Source organism: Hyla sarda, chromosome 2 (assembly GCF_029499605.1).
Source record: "Hyla sarda isolate aHylSar1 chromosome 2, aHylSar1.hap1, whole genome shotgun sequence".
Lineage (NCBI taxonomy): Eukaryota > Metazoa > Chordata > Amphibia > Anura > Hylidae > Hyla > Hyla sarda.
This window is the reverse complement of record NC_079190.1, coordinates 388,182,966-388,202,555: the sequence shown is the minus strand read 5'-3', so window position 1 is coordinate 388,202,555 and position 19,590 is coordinate 388,182,966. Positions and strand designations below refer to the sequence as shown.

The following is a 19,590-nucleotide window of genomic DNA, read 5'->3' as shown; positions in this document are numbered from 1 at the left end:
ATCAGCGGCTATAAACAATTCCTAGTGGTGCGACTCGATATGCACAGTCCATATAGTAACAACAAGAAGATAAAGAGATCAGTGCATCACCCTCTGGATTAAAAGAATCTTAATTTATTTCATGTATACAAACTAGGGATCGTCCGATTATCGGTTTGGCCGATATTATCGGCCAATATTCATGATTTTTTACATTATCGGTATCGGCAATTACCTTGCTGATAATGCCCCGCCCCAAGACCGCCGCCGCCGCATTGCCTCCCCCATCCCCGGTTTTATAATTACCTGTTCCCGGGGTCCGCGCTACTTCTGGCTCCTGCGGCATCCTGCGCTATTGCTGTGCGCTGCACTGTGCAATGATAAGTGATGTCCTCAATGCAACGTCACCGTCAGTGCACACAGTGACAGCTCAGGACGCCACCGGAGCCAGAAGTAGCGCGGACCACGGGAACAGGTAATTATAAAACCAGGGATGGGGGAGGCAATGGGGCAGCGGCGGTGGCTGGACTAGGGAGGACCCCAGGCAGGGGGAGAGGTGGCGGCGGCGGTCTCTGGCCCCACAAAAGCCTCTGCAGTTCAATGATCTAAAGCGCCCACTTTAAATCATTGATCTGCAGCAGCTTTTGCGGGGCCGTAGGGGGGTAATAGCCGATAACTTGTACCGGAATATCGGTATAAATTATCCGCTATCGGCCTCAAAGTTCACATATTATCGGTATCGGCCCTAAAAAATCAATAGCAGTCGATCCCTAATACAAACTATTAAAATCCAACATTTCTGAGGAGCAGAGGGAGCATCCAGGCAGGAGTGTCTCACTGGGTGGGCGACAGTGGCTGTTTTACGTAGAGCGGCTCATCATCAGGCCCATTGGTGACCAATGGGCCTGATGATGCGCCGCTGTGTGGTAAACAGCCTCTGTCGCCCGCCCGGTGAGACACTCCTGCCCGGATGTTCCCTCTGCTCCTCAGAAATGTTTGATTTTAAATGTTTGGATTAAAAGAATGTAGCTTTATTTCAGTATCCAGAGGGTGAGTGTACCGATCTCTTTATCTTCTTGTTGTTACAGATGCTTTTATGAATTTTGCCCTTTATTTCTTCCTTCATTGTTATATTCCAATTTAGGAAAAGAAATATGACAAACAAGCTTGCGATCTGTCTAAAACCTGTCCTGAAACACTAACTCCTCTAAAAACATAAAAACCTGTTTGTGACGGCAGTCTGCCAAAGTGTTAAAGGGAATCTTTCAGCTACAATTCTCCTTCCAAACTGCTGACACTGCATTGTAGCTGTTAAAGGGTTAGTCCGCTGGGGAATTTTTTTTTTATTTAAATCAACTGGTGCAAGGAAGTTAAACATATTTGTAAATTACTTCTATTTAAAAAAAATCTCAATCCTTCCAGTTATTATGAGCTGCTGTATGCCCCACAGGAAGTTATTTTCTTTTTTTGTTTCCTTTCTGTCTGACAACATTGCTCTCTACTGACACCTCTGTCCATGTCAGGAACTGTCCAGAGTAGGATAGGTGTGCTATGCTGATTTGCTTCTACTCTGGACAGTTCCTAAAATGGACAAATATGTCAGCAGAGAGCACTGTGGTCAGACAGAAAGGAAATTCAAAAAGAAAAGAACTTCCTGTGGAGCATATAGCAGCTGATAAGTGCTGGAAGGATTACGATTTTTAAATAGAAGTAACTTTAAATAGAAGTAACTAAATCTGTTTAAAGGGATACTCCGGTGGAAAACTTTTTTTTTATTTTTTTTAATCAACTGGTGTCAGAAAGTTAAACAGATTGGTAAATTACTATTAAAAAAATCTTAATCCTTCCAGTATTTATTAGCTGCTGAATATTACAGAGGAAATGATTTTCTTTTTGGAACACAGTGCTCTCTGCTGACATCTCTGTCCATTTTAGGAACTGTCCAGAGCAGCATATGTTTTCTATTGGGACTTTCTCCTACGCTGGACAGTTCTTAAAATGGACAGATGTGTCAGCAGAGAGCACTGTGATCATGATGTCAGCAGAGAGCTCTGTGTTTCAAAAAAGAAAAGAATTTCCTCTGTAGTATTCAGCAGCTAATAAGTACTGGAAGGATTAAGATTTTTTTAATAGAAGTAATTTAGAAATCTGGTTAACATTCTGGCACCAGTTGATTAAAAAAAAAATGTTTTCCAGCGGAGTACCCCTTTAAGCCAAGGAGACACATGTGTCATATCTGTATGTGCTTCTATAAAGTAGGAAATGCTTATATTCTCTAGTTTAAAGAATCAAAGAGGCGTTTCCAAGCGTTTGAAGTTCTGAGGATTAGGACACCTTCTTGCTTCTCCTCTCCTCCCTGTCCTTGCTTGATTGACATTCATGGCTCAGCCTCCAAATAATGTCCCTATCTGTGCATACAAGCTGTGTGCAGGTGTGAATTTTGGAAACAGGGCTCGGCTTCCACTACACTGTCAATGAATCAGGGACAGGGATGGGAGGGGGAACAAGGAAGCATTCTAACCCTCAGCACTTCAGGGGCTTGGGAATGCTTCTTTGACTCTTTGCACTGAGGAATAAAAGCACAGAAAAATATATAAAGGAGTTGTGTGTTTCCTTTCCCTAACAGCTAACTAGCAATAGAAGCAGTTTGGAATGTGAATTGCAGCTGATAGATTGCCTTTAGCTGGCCATACCAATAGAACTTTAATTGGTCACAACATGTTCCATCAAAGTCTTGTCGGCAATATGCCACACTAAACTGTCTGGCAAAAAAATAAAAATAAAACTGTGATATTGCCATATACTTAGTTTTTTTTTCAGCTGGCTACCAAAATCACTGTAATTGGCCATTTTAGCTAATCATTATCTTATGTGTATGGCCAGCTTTACAGTGCCCTCATGTTGTATTGAAAGGTGTCCAGCACAGAGAGCGAAGGACCTTGCACAGGAAATCTCGCAGTAACCTATTACTTTCTTTTCTTTATAAACAATAAGTTATATGCCTTTTTTTCTCTTACCATAAATGTTATTATTAAGGAACTAATTGTGATGTAGATAAGGTAGAACACAACCAGGTATCATTTACCTCCAAGGCAATAGAAATGAACTAGAAATGAGTTGTACACAACATTTAGTGCCCTTCTTACCCTGGGAGTTTGCTCTATAGCCATATGATTAAATGGGATATAGACATTGATTCATTCAATTGTAATTGTTGTTCTACCCCAGCCGTTGTGCTATTGTGGGTAACACAACTGGACTTTAAGAAACACAGTTAGTGTGGTCCTACATTGTTTGGCATTATTTGCTACTTCCTTTTTATTGTCTCATATCAGTAGTAGGGCTTTGATTACTTGCTCCCTGACTGTTTCTCCCCTGAAGATGCCCCTGTTTTATTGGGATTGACCTACTGTGTCCTTTTTATTGATTTGCTCCAACTGGGCTGTATTAAATAATATTAAAATACTTACAGAGAAAATATACAAGCCAGTCTGGAATTAGTTCTTTTTTTTCTAATTGGTTTCTGTTTGTAATGTTGGATTGGATTTTCTGTTTGTAATGTTTCTATTTAATTTTAAGGATATTTTTATGGAGAGCTGCCAACTTGCCTGAACTGTTTTTAACATCATTTAGAGGCATGATGTAGAGAGACGCACATGTACATAGACAAAATATACTGGCCCATACCTTTATTGACAGGAATGGGATCATTTTCTGGGCATTCTCTGTGACCTGTGCATAGGTCATTCCTTAGGAAAGGAGAGGCTGATCTAAGAGCTTGTGAATGGTGGTCGATTTTCTTTTATCCATATACATGTCACTTTTTATTGTATTCCTGTTTGTGATCATAAGGGCAACAGTGCTGGAAAGTGATCTGTAGGAAACAAGAAATCTTAACTTATTATTAGACTTAGTAGCCAGACTGTAAACTACAAGATTACAGAATTATTTTATAATCTAGATAGCAAAATGGAAAATTAGATAACAAATCCCCCCAAAATTTTTTAAAGCATGTGATTCATATGACAACTTTTATACTATTTTAAACTTTTATTTAAACTTTTAAATAATAGTTTATTTTCTGATTCCCTTTAAGATATTGGGGGACATTTATCGAGGCTTAAGAGATAATTTTGTTGCAGCTGCACAAAAACTGGGCGCTTTTTTTTTTTCACCCCATACGTGACATTTGCTATTCCGACTGATGTCCACAGGTTTGCTTTTTCACTTTGCAGTGATAAGAGATTTATAAAAAAAAAAAATGTAACCCCTTAACGACGCCATACGTAAATGGTCTTCCTGGTGAGCTGTTACTTAACGCACCAGGACATATATTTACGTCCTATGCATAACCGCGAGCATTGGATCAATGCTCGGGTCATACACGCAGGGCCATGCTGCTTATAGAACGGATGTCCGCCATTAACCCCTCAGATGCCATGATCAATACAGATCACGGCATCTGCAGAATCGTGGTCACTTAAATGGATGATTGGATCGCCCACAGTGTTGCCGCGGCGATCCAATCATCCAGAATGGCAGACAGATGTCCCCTTACCTGCCTCCGCTGCCTTCCATGGGTCTTCTGCTCTGGTCTGCGATCGAGCAGACCAGAGCAGAAAATGACCGATAATACTGATCAGTGCTATGTCCTATACATGGCACTGAACAGTATTAGCAATTAAATGATTGCTATAAATAGTCCCCTATGGGGACTATTAAAGTTTAAAGTAAAAAAAAGTTTAAAAAAATTAGAAAAAACCCCTCCCCCAATAAAATAAATTGTCCCATTTTCCCAATTTCACCCCCAAAAAGTGTAAAAAAAAATAGTTTATGTACATATTTGGTATCGCCGTGTGCGTAAATATCCAAACTATTAAAATAAAATGTTAATGATACCGTACGGTGAACGGCGTGGACATAAAAAAGTCCAAAATAGCTGCTTTTTTATAACATTTTATTCCCAAAAATATTCATAAAAAATTTATGAAAAGTTTTATATTAGCAAATATGGTATCAATAAAAAGTACAGATCACAGCCAAAAAATTTGCCCTCATACCGCCAGGGGGCCTGACGAAGCGCAACTGCACGATACGGACCGTCGCCCCCTATGACTGCTAACCCCTATGATGTCCTTGTAAATCTGAGAGTTCTGAAATAAAGAAGTACCTGCTTGCATTACAGTTGTGGTGTGTATGCTCCGTTATTACTCCTCTTCGCACGGAATATAAAAAAAAAAAAAAAAAAAGGTGTACTTGCCCCATATTTATCACATGGCCTATATATAATAAATTTAGTGCATGTGCACTCCAACTATACCATCAAAACATGTGTATAACATCCGTGCACCTACACTGACTTTATAGACACTTATTGTACAATGTTTTTCTTTGGAGATGATTTGTACAAATATATTGCTTTAGCGGGCAGAGGCAAAAAAGACAGAAATCTCGGTTTATAACCCCTCTTAAATAATTTATGTTTATATAAAAAAATTCAAATAAAAAAATAAACTTCTTTTGGTAAATTCTGAGAGAAGTCTTCTGTTCAGGACCCTCATCTCTTGACCAGTATGGAAAGTGGTTACAAACAGCATCTCTTGTTCTGAAGTATCTGTCCTGCCCTTCATTATATAGACAACCCATTAATTTGAATAGGCACTGTGTAATTCATAATTTTCCCTGGTGGGGGTGCTGCTGCAAAGTTGAACACTTACTAACAGTCGTCTGATATCTGTGGCTCCCAATAGGGGAGTACTTTGTGATCTGCTGATTGTGACAGGATCTTTCTAAAAGCCCTTTTACATTATCAGGGTCATTGCCCTATGTAAAAGAAAAAAAAAAAAATGCGCAACAGACGAGCAAACTCTCGTTCGTTGACCGACCTGATCAGCCATCTAAATAGGTGATGTATTGTCTACAGTAATGAAAGTGAATTGCCGCACAGATGATGGAGCAGTTGCTCATATGCTGGCTTACTCCCGACAATAAAACCATGTAAAAGCTCCTTTTAATTAGTGCTGATCAACTAGTATATAACCGATCGGCTCTTGTAACCAAAAATAATCTCTTCTTGTAAAATGACCCTTACAGTTAGGGATTGTCCAAAGTATCATGTCGAACAAGATATGGTATTTAAATAGGCACTGTCATTTGAACAAACTGTGCATAGATCATTAGTACAGGTGAATATAAGAAGCAATGTTATATTAGTTTTTAGGCAAAAATGCTTCTTTCTCCTGTTATCAATACTTTTTCCCTTTCAATATTTTTTGCCCTCCTTCTGCTTCTCAAATATTCTTCTCTGAAAATCAGCTTCACTTTGTCCTGTGTTTGCAAGACAAGCAATTTAAGTCTATGGAGGAGGGAGCTCTACCCACCAGCTCTAGGAGAACTAAAAATTGAAGATGAAACCTGCAGAGCAGAAATCTGCTAACAATCCAATATACAAGCTATATCATGGCTTTGATATGGGTGTCATGGTAGGCGGCACACAATTAAATCTGTAGATTTGGTAGTCATGTGACCTTGCTCCAAAGCCCTGTCTCCAGCAGAGGGTACTCTGGTTTTTCTTTTCCAGCGTTTGACAGGTATTGCATTGTTCTAACATACAGTAGCTTGGAAAAGTTATAATACAATGACTTGAGGATTTTTAAATAAACAGATGAAGTCATTAGCAATAATCGATGCAAAATTATTGAAAGTTGGGATGGTCGACCACGTTTTTGCCTGTGGTCGGGAAACCGCATACGGCCGAAAAAGCAGCCAACCGGAGGCTGCGGTTCACTCTGGTCAGCTCATAGACATACATTAACTACGGTTCCCGAATACGGCTGAGTGCGGGCGCCGTGATTAAGCCCCGCCCACCCCTTCTCCCAGCCGAATAAGGGAAGCGTAGTTCAAATCGTAGTTTGAACCCAGCCTAAGACAGGCTCATACCACATTGGATTTCTTATGTAATTTATTGCCGAACTCTTTTCGTAACGTTTATATTTGATTATTTTGATAATTGCTGATGATCAGGATTCAAAGGGCTGCTTAATGAGTCCTCTATCCATCATGAATAAACTATTGTGGCCTTTCCAGAATAAGTGTTTATTTCCAGCTTTATTGAGCATAAGACTCTATGTATTAAAGGGGTACTCCACTGGAAAACATTTTGTTTTGTTTTTTAAATCAACTGGTGCCAGAAAGTTAAACAGATTTGAAAATTACTTCTATTAAAAAAATCTTAATCCTTCCAGTACTTATCAGCTGCTGTTATGATCCACAGGAAGTTATTTTCTTTTTTAATTTTTTTTCTGGCTGACCACAGTGCTCTCTGCTGACACCTCTGTCCATTTTAGGAAATGTCCAGAGCAGGAGAGGTTTTCTATGGGGATTTGCTCCTACTCTGAACAGTTCCTAAAATGGACAGAGGTGTCATCAGAGAGCACTGTGGTCAGGCAGAAAGGAAATTTAAAATGAAAACGACTTCCTGTGGATCATAGCAGCAGCTGATAAGTACTGGAAGAATTAAGATTTTTTAATAGAAGTAATTTACAAATCTGTTTAACTTTCTGGAACCAGTTGATTTAAAAAAAAATATTTTCCAGTGGAGTACCCCTTTAAATATTTAAAACTTTTAAAGCGCTAAACTGTATTTTTCGGTTTTCTCTTTTAAATATTAAGTTAAATGTAAATAAAATTTCAGTTAGGGGGACCTTCCCATTATTGTATTTTGCATGTACCCTATCTACCTACCATATGTATGTTCTTTCTCTGGTTTTGATGCCCACGAAGAGTGTCTGGTTTCAGGAAACAAGTTGTACTTCGTCGCTTGAGAATCTTTTAAGTTTTTTGATGCTGTGTTCCATTCACCTTTTTGTGGAGTCTCTGAGAGGTCAAGTCATAAATTTTTTTTATGAACAAAAGAAGCTAGTTTGTATTGAATGATTTACTGTATTTTGGCAAATAAACATGTTTTGTACTAATGTTGCACATTGTTTACAAATGAATTGAGTCTTGACATGTTATCTCTATGAACCTGTAGCTCAGTATCATTGCAGCCATTCCCAATTCATTTAGTTTTTATTATATTTTACTAGTAAACAAAAATAACTAAAAAAAACTAAAGCCTTGCTTTGAATTGCCATAGTTTCACACCATAACATTAATATTTTCCCATCTACGGAGTTGTGTGAGGTTTTTTGCAATGTGATCTGTAGTTTTTATTTATAAAATTTTTATAGTAGTTTTTATCTATAACTTTTTGATTTGTTTTATATTCTATTTTTATGGGTTGTGGTGTGATCAAAAATCTGCAATTCTGGTATTGGGTATTTATTTTTATTTTGATATATTCTTATAGTTTGACTATTTATGGTTTGACTATTTATGGGTAGAGATTGTGGTTTGAAATGTTATTATGGGGAGGAGGTTACTTTTTTCATTTACATTTTTTAGTCCCTCTAGGAGCATTTACTGTGTGATGGTTTGATTGTTATAGCTTCTACAGTACATTGCAATACATACTTGTATAACCTGATTTCCTTGAGTCTAAAAGATATGAATGAGACTAAAGGCCAGATCCATGAAGGGTCTAACAAATTAGATTGTGAATTTAAGCTAAATTTATGATGTCACATGATCAACAAATCACCTGCTAAATCCTGTATATCTAATGGACTGGACAAGAGAGGATTCATATTATATGAATAATTATTACCATCCAGTTTGTTCAGATACATAGATAAAATTCCTGAGCTGTGGTAAAAGCAAAGCAAATCTCATTTGATTATTGATTGAGCAATCCATGCATACAAAAAAATAGCATTTTTGGGACAGATGCTATTTACCATAATTTAATATGTGGCTATGCATTTTGAGTCTACCTATAGTAAGCAGTTAAGAACAAGATCTACCTTTCCATATATTTGAGGCCCAGAAGGACACCCTATGTGTAGCTTTAAAGGCACATAACCCATGCCAGACACACATTTTAAATGTTAATACATCTTACGCAAACGTTATGAGCTCCTTCTAACCTAGGGACCTCTTGCCCAGTCATAATGCCCAAATAGTCTGATACCTTTCCCAAATGTCTAATATTCTGCAAATCAGAAAAATAGAATTCAGGGTCTCTTTTGCATGAGGGCTCTTTTTGCAAATACTCTCATATACATCTAATGTGCTTCAATTAAGTAGGAGTTTATGGTAGAATTAGGCTCTGAAGGGTAAATTTTGGGCATGGTATGTCACATCCCTTTAAAATTGCTCCATAGCATTACACAAGGTACAGTGTATAAGGACCCATTTAAACTGTTCCTTGAGGGCAGTATTGAAGGCATGAACTCACTTTAGCTATTGTCTTTATAAACAGTCAATGCAGGATGTTTTTGTTTTATGACAACTGAAATAATGGAGTCAACTGACATCTAAATGTCCTACATTACAGTTCCTGGAAGGGACGGATTTTATTAGGGAAAGTGACAGGAAGATGTATACAGAGCATTATCTGGGTGTATGATGATACTAAAAGGTAAATCAAAAAACACTAAAACGTAACATTTATTAGTACCCAAAGTAGAAAGCATCCAAGGATCCTAAGACTATCAAACAAACAAACAAGAAAGTGCCGCACCAAATGCAGGGTAGTCAATGTGCAGACCAATCCAAAACAAGGAACCACTTAATGGTGGATCAACCGCCAGATAATCAATCACCAATAGATCCAAATAAATTGTATTTACCAAGTGAGACAGGCTGGGTAAAGGGAGGGGAAAGAAAGGGAAAGGACCTAGGGGTAAGGAAGGGCCTAATGGATTTGCTGCCCCTACCTAGATATCCCTACAATAACCCCTACAATAGACCAATACCTGGAAGGGGCGACCCCACACTGGAACCTAACCCTCACGTACCTACACATATCCCTAGATAGAGACAATAAGGAAAAGCCTCTCCATCTCACTAAAAAATATTACCTAGCTGTCTCCTTTGGATGGGAGAGGAGAATAGATATTAACCTATTGTTAGCGCATACGGAATATCTATGGATATGTGTACGTACAGGAGAGCTAGTTACCCCTGTCCCTAGTTACCTAGTACTTTCTCACTTGGTAAATGCTGTTTATTTGTGATTATCAGGCGGTTAAATTTAAATGAGAGTTATATGATAAATTTATTGAAACAGAAGGAAGATTTGTAATATTATATGGGAAATTAACATGCACTTTGGCATTTGTATATATAACACCGCCGTACACATCCCATGTTCTTAAAATTATAATTAGGTTTTGGCAAGGGAAAAGGGAATATCCTTTATTCATTCAAGGAGATATAAACTGTGTGATGAATGAAAATGTCAACAGGTTAAGAATGGGAAATGTAAGAGCTATAGACAAACCCCCTTGAAGAAATTTTGTGAAGAAGTAGGATTGATTGACATATGGAGAGCTCGCAACCCAGGGAAAAATATAAATTCATGCTGGAACAAAACTAGTAAGACTATTTCTTGGTGTGTCTTGGTGATGAGCGGGGGAGTGTAAAGATTAAAAAAATTAATTACTGTACTCATTGAATTTCTGATCACTCCCCGCTGAGCATCAAGATTGTTACAGGGATGGGAAATTTAGTGAATACATGTAGAATTCATGCATATTGGTTTGAATTACTAGACAATGAGGTAATAAAACAACAGCTAACTGATTTTTTTGATAGGAATTGGGATACATCTTCAGATCAAATTGTGTGGGAAATGGGAAAAGCATTCTTATGGGGGGAATTAATATATGCAATTGAAAAGAAGAAAAAATTATTTAGTAAGATAGAAAAAAATTAATGGAAGCAGTTAAAAAAAAAAGCATAGGAAGAATTTATAATAGATGGCTCAGATGAAAATAAAAAGGATTGGGGAGATAAACAAGTAAAGTTAGAAATCTATTTAAAGGAGAAAAGTAGGAAAAAAGCTCATTTTAAAGGTCAACAGAGATTTATGAATATGGGGAAACCTAATAAAAGATTAATGGCCCTAATTAACAATCAGCAAGGGAATAGAACCATTCATGCTATTAAAAATAGGAAAGGGGAGATACAGAATAACCCCGAGGATATAATCAAAGAATTTGATAGATACTTTGAGTTATTATACAAATCAGAATCTGAATTTAGTCAGGGGGAATTTAAAAAATTATTTGGACAGAATTGAGTTGCCAAAAGTCCCAGAGGAAGAATTGGAGGCACTTAATGGTTCATTAACGGTTAATGAATTATATAAAGCCCTGGGGGGGAACACGTCACCCGGTGGAGATGGATTCCCCTTCGAAGTTTATCGAAGATTTGGGGAGATTCTGATACCGGCATCGGTTAGAGTTAAAAATTGTTCCCGGAAAAGTGGAGTACTGCCAAGGTCAATGAGGCCAATATAATATTACTGTTAAAATAAGATAAGAAAGAGGAGGAAATAGTCGTATAGACCAATATCGTTGTTGAATACTGATATTAAAATTGTAGCAAAAGCTTTAGCTAATAGAATACAGACAATTATATCAGGATTAATAAACAAGAACCAGTGCGTGTTTATACCTGGAAGAACAACAAAACATAATATTTATAGAGTACTCACGGATATACAGCTGGGCGATGGGGGTGGGGGAGAATCCCACTCCATCCTGAATTTGGATGAGGTTAAAGCTTTTGACTGGGTGGAGTGGGATTTCCTATGGGGGTATTGGGAAAGTATAGTCTGGGAGGAGATTTGATAAAAATAATTAAGTTGATGTATTCAAAGGCCACAGGGAAGATAAATATAGACGGCATGAGTTTGAAAGGATTTATGTTATCTAGGGGCAACAGTCAGGTTTGTCCCCTCTCCCCCCCCCCCCTGCTATTTGCAGTGGTTATAGAACCATTGGCAAGTAGTATAAGATAGGATGTATCAATAGTCTGATTTGGAGCGGGGGAGAGAGGGGACAAGATTACAATGTACGCAGACAATATTCTGTTGTTTGTAGAGGATCCTAAAAAATCTCTGTCAAGGGTAATAGAAATAATAAATAATTATAGTAGATTTCCTCGACTAGCAATTAACTGGTCGAAATCAATCATCATGCCATTGGGAGAAGAATATAGGGCAGATATACGGGCTAACGGTAACAAATAAGAGAAAAATTTAATTATTTAGGGATATACTTATGAAGTGAGAAAGGAAAATACAATTCAGATAAATACCCTAAAATTAATTAAGGAAATAGAAAAGAAGGTGAACATATGGAATTACTTAAAGGAGAACTCCAGAATATAAAAATTGTCCTCCATACTGCCGGCAGTAAAAAAAAAATAAAGATGTATATACCTTCCTTTGCTCCCCCAGGGCCTCCGGTAACCGACTCTGGTCTCCGCCGTGATCCTCTTCCTGGTTGCCGGGGGTCAGCGAGTCATACTGCCAATCACCGGCCGCAGTGAAGTCCCGATTCGGCCGGAGATAGGCTGAGCGGCAGTGTGTCGTTTTCGGCCCCGGCAGCAGGTGCCAGGGTAGTGACGAATTGTGTGTCTTAAAGCGTTCTCACACTGCAGCTCAGTCTATCGCCGGCCGAGTCGGGACTTCACTGCGGCCGGTGATTGGCTGAGCGCAGTATGATTCGCCGACCACCGGCAACAGGAAGAGGATCACGGCGGAGACCGGAGATGGTTACCGGAGGCCCGGGGGAGCGAAGGAAGGTATGCACATGTTTATTTTTTTACTGCCGGCAGTATGGAGGACAATTTTTATATTCTGGAGTTCTCCTTTAAGTAATTCCATATGTTCACCTTCTTTTCTATTTCCTTAATTAATTTTAGGGTATTTATCTGATGGTATTTTCCTTTCTCACTTCAAAAGTATATCCCTAAATATTTACATTTTTCTCTTATTTGTTACCCTTAGCCCGTATATCTGCCCCATATTTTCTTCTCCCAATGGCATGATGACAGATTTCGACCAGTTAATTGCTAGTCGAGGAAATCTACTATAATTATTTATTATTTCTATTACCCTAGATACAGAGATATTTTAGGATCCTCTACAAACAACAGAATATTGTCTGCGTACATTGTAATCTTGTCCTCTCTCTCCCCCGCTCCAAATCAGACTATTGATACATCCTATCTTATACTACTTGCCAATGGTTCTATAACCACTGCAACAAACCTGCCTGGTGCCCCTAGATAACATAAATCCGTTCAAACTCATGCTGTCTATATTTATCTTCCCTGTGTCCTTTGAATACATCAACTTAATTATTTTTATCAAATCTCCTCCCAGACCATACTTTCCCAATACCCCCATAGGAAATCCCACTCCATCCAGTCAAAATCTTTAACCGCATCCAAAGTCAGGATGGAGTGGGATTCTCCCCCACCCCCATCACCCAGCTGTACTCCGGTGGAAAACATTTTTTTTTTTTTTATGAACTGGTGCCAGAAAGTTAAACAGATTTGTAAACGAATTCTATTAAAAAATATTTCTCCTTCCAGTACTTATTAGCAGCTATATGCTACAGAGCAAATCATTTTGCTTTTTGGATTTCTTTTTTGTGTTGTCCACAGTGCTCTCTGCTGACACCTCTGTCCGTGTCAGGAACTGTCCAGAGTAGCATAGGTTTGCTATGAGGATTTTTTCCTGCTCTGGACAGTTCCTGATACGGGCATCAGGTGTCAGCAGAGAGCACTGCGGACAAGACAAAAAGAAATTCAAAAAGCAAAGAATTTCCTCTGTAGCAAACAGCTGCAAAAAAGTACTGAAAGGATTAAGAATTTTTAATAGAAGTGATTTACAAATCTCTTTTTGGTACCAGTTGATTTAAAAAAATCACCCCTTTTAAATTTGTCAAAAGCAGAAAAGATAACATTAACCCCTTAAGGACCCAGCCAATTTTTGATGATTTTCGCTCTGTGGGTGCACACCAGGTCTTGGAGTGGGAGGTCAGTCAGGGGCCTTGATCTTATTATAGCAGCCAGGATGTGGGACCCCCCCTCAAGGAGTGTTAATGGGGGGAGCACTGAGCCCTAAAATAGGGGAACACTATGGGGGACAACGGGCCATAACTGGGGTAGACAGGTGGGGTACAGAGGCCCGTAATATGTTGTACAGTGGGCCAGAAAACTATAAATCATAAAATAACAAAACAGGATATGTTCCCAGAATGATGACCTAGAGCATAGCCAAAACTAAAAAAAATATGCCCACCCTAAACCCTATGCTCTGAGTCATCATTCTGGGAATGTGATGTGTGTGGCCGTCCCTAACTGTTGCCTCAAAATGCGCACCCGCTCAGGTGGAGAGAGAGCGCTGCGCATTTGGGGTTAACAATTTTGAATGTACTCTGGACTTGGAACATTGGTCAAATTATGGAAAATTTAAATGAAAAGGGAAAATGTAGTGCTCCATGGAAGTTCGATAATCCCTGAAGCAGCCTATGCAGAGGCCCGGATTATCTGGGCAAGTGTCGCATTGATACGTGGTGTCCTTCCGTCTCCCCTTCCTGCAACACACTCTGGCGCCTATAACTCCAGACCCTTGGGAAGTCCGGCCTGATCTTTCCCGGTCAGCAAAGATCAGGAACCTTAGGACTTCTTCTTGGTACTGGGGGAATGTCCCTGTGTTGCCAGCGTACTGGGATAGTACAAAAGCGTTGTACATGGCAACCTGTACCAAGTGGACCGCAACTTTTTTGTACCATGCCGTGTTTTCCGCATGGCGATATATGGCTTGAGGACTTGATCTGAGAGATCAACTCCCCCCCCCCCCCCCCCCATATACCAATTGTAGTCCAGAATACAATCGGGTTTGAGGACCGGTCCCACGGTACCTCGCACAGGGACAGGGGTGCTGCCGTTCCCATGAATAGTGGTGAGTATAAGGACATCCCTCATATCCTTATACCTGACCAACAACAGGTTATCATTGGTAAGGGCACAGGACTCACCCTTGGTGATAGGTGTCTTAACAAAATTTAGAGGGAGGTCTTTATGGTTCTTCAGCACTGTCCCACAAGCGGACGTGGATCTGGCGGAAAGGGATTTGAACAGAGGGATGCTGGTATAATTGCCTCGTACCGCTTCCGTGTCATCGCCATACTGTAAAGCGGGGTCTTATAGAGGACTTCCCCGCTCCAGTAATGACGGACACTTGGTTTTTTGACCAGGCCCATATGCAGCAAAAGGCCCCAAAATGTCCTCATTTCCGCTGCATCAATGGTGTACCATTCATTGGACCTGGCCAAAAACGAATTGGGGTGGTGGGCAATGAACTGCTGGGCATACAAGTTCGTTTGCTCCACCATTAGATTGACCAGGCTGTCACTGAAAAAAAACTTTAAAAAGTCCAGATCAGTGAAGCCAGCATGGTCAATACGGATTCCTGAGTCGCCAACATGCTCAGGAATCCGTGGCTGATAACCCTCTGGGGGGCTCCAGACAGGGTAACCGGAAGGGGGCTCCAGTGCACTTGTCTGGGGGGCCGGACTCCTATTACGAGTGGCATTGCCACCCGTACTAGTGTCGGCCACTGGGTCACTCTCATGGGGGGTGCGTGGCCTCGCCTGGCGGCGTCTCCGCCGCCGTACGGGGGACTCATCATCACTACTAGATGATGAGGAGGGCGAGGAAGAACACAAAAAGTCAGATCTTCCTCATCCTCACTGTCAGATTCGGAGTCGCAGGCTAAAAAAGCGTAAGCCTCCGCTGCCGAAAATGCCCGGCGGGCCATCGCCTTTTTTCTACGGTGGTGGGGGTGGGACGGTGGCGGGGGGGAGTGGTTGTGTGCGGGGTGGGGGGCAGGGAAGTATGTAGTGTGTGGTGCTTGGTGTAACTGTAACAGAAAAAATAAATAAAAGCTGCGGCCAAAAAAATAAAAGTGGTGGCACACGCAGCACCCAGAACCCCTAATAGGGCCCGGGGTCACACGGATCAGGTGACGGCGGACCCTTGGGTACCTATTAGGGGGTCGGGGGGGGGGGGGTTCCTTTTTTTTTTTTTTTTTTACTTTCACTTTTGTTTTACTGTTTTACCCTACCTTTCCCTGCAACAAGCTGACCCTGATCTAAGGGCTCTTCTTTCTGAGGGGGCTACGGCACTCCGAGGAGGGGATCCCGGTCCTCTTCACACAGCTCTGTCCGCTGACTGAACTCAGCGAGCACGCAGAGCTGCGTGAGGGGACTGTTAACCCCTCCTCTGCTGCCCTGCTATTGGCCGACGATCGCCGGCCAATAGCAGCGTTGCTGGGGGCGGTGACAGTATTGTCACCACTCCGCACCAACTGGAGGTGATTGGCGGTGTATCGTACACCGCTGATCACCTTCCTTTTCCGGGTCATCGGGTCACAAGTGATCTGAATACCCGGAATCGGCGCAGATCGCCGACATGTGGGGGTCCCGGGACCCCCCTCGGCATTTGCACGGCATGCCTACTGAACAATATCAGTAGGCATGCCATTCTGATCTCCGCCCGGCGAAAGGCGGAGACCGGAAAACGCCAGGGCGTATGGAAACGCCCTGGGTCCTTAAGGCCCAGGGTGTGAGGGCGTATCCATACGCCCTGGGTCCTGAAGAGGTTAAAGGTGTACTCCGGTGGGAAACTATTTTTTTTATTTTTTTTAAATCAACTGGTGCCAGAAAGTTAAACAGATTTGTAAATTACTTCTAGTACTTATTAGTTGCTGAATACTACAGAGGATATTCTTTTCTTTTTGGAACACAGAGCTCTCTGCTGAATCACGACCACAGTGCTCTCTGCTGACATCTCTGTCCATTTTAGGAACTGTCCAGAGCAACATATGTTTGCTATGGGGATTTTCTCCCACTACTGCTCGGATTGGAGACGCGCTATACGACTCCTGTGCCCTAGCTCTATATTCTAGTTTCTGACGGGGGGGGGGGGGGGGGGGGCAGTGGCACCTGCTACTGGCCTCAACCATGTTGTGCCATTCTTCTACATAACCCTTCTTCGGCGAGGTGGTGGCCCCTAGCCACTGCCCGTGTACCCTGTTTTGACTGGTTATTGGCTCACAATGTTTTGCATGCTCTCCTGTCTTTGATTGAGCATGCTCAGTTGCTCTTGTGTTTGCCACAGATTGTTCATATGCTTACCTTATTGTATGTTTGTCTTATTTTAGAAATGAATAAAAAATTTCCAACATAAAAAAAAAAGTTTGAATCACCCCACTTTTCCCATAAAAAAAACAAAAAACAGTGTAAATAAAAATAAAAATAAACATATGTTGTATCGCCGCGTGCGGAAATTTGCGAATTCTAAAAAAAATTGTTAATTAAACCGCACGGTCAATGGCGTACACGCAAAAAAATTCCAAAGTCCAAAATAGTGCATTTTTGGTCATGTTTTATATCAGGAAAAAATTAATCAATAAGTCCTATTAATGCAAAAATGGTACCACTAAAACTTCAGATCACGGCGCAAAGAAAATGAGTCCTCATACCGCCCCATACGCAGAAAAATAAAAAAGTTATAGGGGTCAGAAGATGACAATTTTAAACGTATAAATTTTCCTGCATGTAGTTATGATTTTTTTTCAGAAGTACGACAAAATCAAAACTATATAAGTAGGATATCATTTTAATCTTATGGACCTACAAAATAAAGGTGTCATTTTTTAATGAAAAATGTACTGTGTAGAAACGGAAGCCCCCAAAAATTACAAAATGGCGTTTTTGTTTAAAATTTTGTCTCCCAATGATTATTTTTTTCTGTTTCACCGTAGATTTTTGGGTAAAATGACTGACTGCATTACAAAGTAGAATTGATGGGGCAAAAAATAAGCCACCATATAGATTTTTAGGTGCAAAATTGAAAGGGTTATGATTTTTTAAAGGTAAGGAGGAAAAAACAAAAATGCAAAAACTGAAAAAACCCGGGTCCTTAAGGGGTTAATTAAGTAAGTTCTGAGGCCAAAATTTCTGTATGTATTCGGGTCGGCACCAATTTGGTGTGAGACGAAATTGTTTAAAAAATTGTTTCATTTGGGGTAGAAAAAGAAAACGAATCAGATTGGAATATTTAGGTCAAACGAAGGAGAATGGTGGAATGGACTTCCCGGATATATACGATATACAAGTATTTTTTGGCAGGACAAATCTATTTTTTGACTGACTGAAAAAAAATAGCTCCCATCGATTTTTTTGTTGTCCAGTAGTGGTGTGATATTTACGGAGATTTTCCTTTTATTAGAATCAGGGAAGTTAGAAGAGGGCACCTCTGCTGGACAATTTAAAGGTGGTGAGCTGAGGTAAGCAAGTCAGGGAAAATAAGTTTGTTTAGGGAAAAGGGATGTATTAGGATAAAAGAGGTAAATTCCAGGACTGGACAGAATTGAAAGAAGAAATTAATCTAAAGAAGGGTGGATGGTTGGAATACAGTAGTATAAAAATAGCTTTTCTTGAATTTATAGGTAATGGGGGTAATATACATTCAGTATATCCTGAGATAAATAAGATAATGGAAGGTAAAGTAAAAAAAAAAAAAAATACATATTTTGTATGTATACATAGCCCTGGGAAGGTTAAACAAAAATAAACTATTTCATAAGAGTTTTCAGCAATGGCAGGTAGAGATCTGACCCATTAGAGAGAGAAAATGGGATATTGTACAGAAAAATATTAACTTTGTATCTCCAAACTTGAATTATAGGCTAACGCAGTTCAATATTGTGTATAGACTCTAATATACACCTTGCTTTTTGGAAAGAATAGGTATAAGAAGAGGAAGTAATTGTAATAGATGTAATATAGAGAAAGCAGGTCAAATACATATACTATGGAGTTTCCCTGAGATTGTTAATAATTGGAGAGAAATATACTGTAGAGTCGAGGAGATAACTGGTGAATATTTGGAGTTTTCTCAATCTTGTAAAAAGCTAGTAAAAAACAAAAATGTGGTTTAAGAATGCTATTCTATCCTTGTTTATTGATTGTTAAAAATTGGATATACCCTAGAAGTCCTAGTTGCGTTGAATGGTATAATAATATGAGGAGGATAGGTTATTTTGTGGAGAGGGAATGGGCGGAGAGTTAGAGAGGTATGGTTTTTAATTTTGTTCCCCAATTGGAGGTTATCACTGTTATAGACATTATGAGATGTGAAGTGGCGGGGAATCAGGAGGACAGGTTGAAAGGGAATTGTAGAAATGAAATGGTAACTATTAGATTATTAAAAGATAAATTATTAAAAGATAACAAACAAATGGTTAGGGGAATTTATATAAGGTGGGTAAATTAATGATAAGAGGATATTGTGTGGTTGCTTCCTTTTTATATTGACAAAGTTGGATGTGATGATTTTTTTTTTTGTATTTTGAATAAGAAAAAAAAAGGAAAAAGTGGTAAAAAAAATTTGAATAAATATGAATAAGCCTCCCACGCCAAATAAAAGTTTTAATCACCCTCATTTTCCTATTTTTTAAATAAAATGTAATAAAAAAAATCATATGTGGTACCAAACTATTAAATGTCTGAACTATTAAAATATAACGTTAGCTAAACTGCACGGTCGATGGCGTACATGTAAAAAAATAGTCCAAAATTGTGAATTTTTGGTCTCTACATATACCATAAAAATATTAATAAAAAGCAATGAAAAAGTCCC

The 19,590-nt window shown here is 39.6% G+C and overlaps 1 protein-coding gene across 5 annotated transcripts in view; it reads left to right on the top strand.

Moving 5' to 3' along the window:
• Positions 1-19,590, top strand: part of CNKSR2 (connector enhancer of kinase suppressor of Ras 2) — a 422,316-nt gene that overhangs the window by 209,757 nt on the left and 192,969 nt on the right. The gene's annotated exons all lie outside the window — the stretch shown is intronic.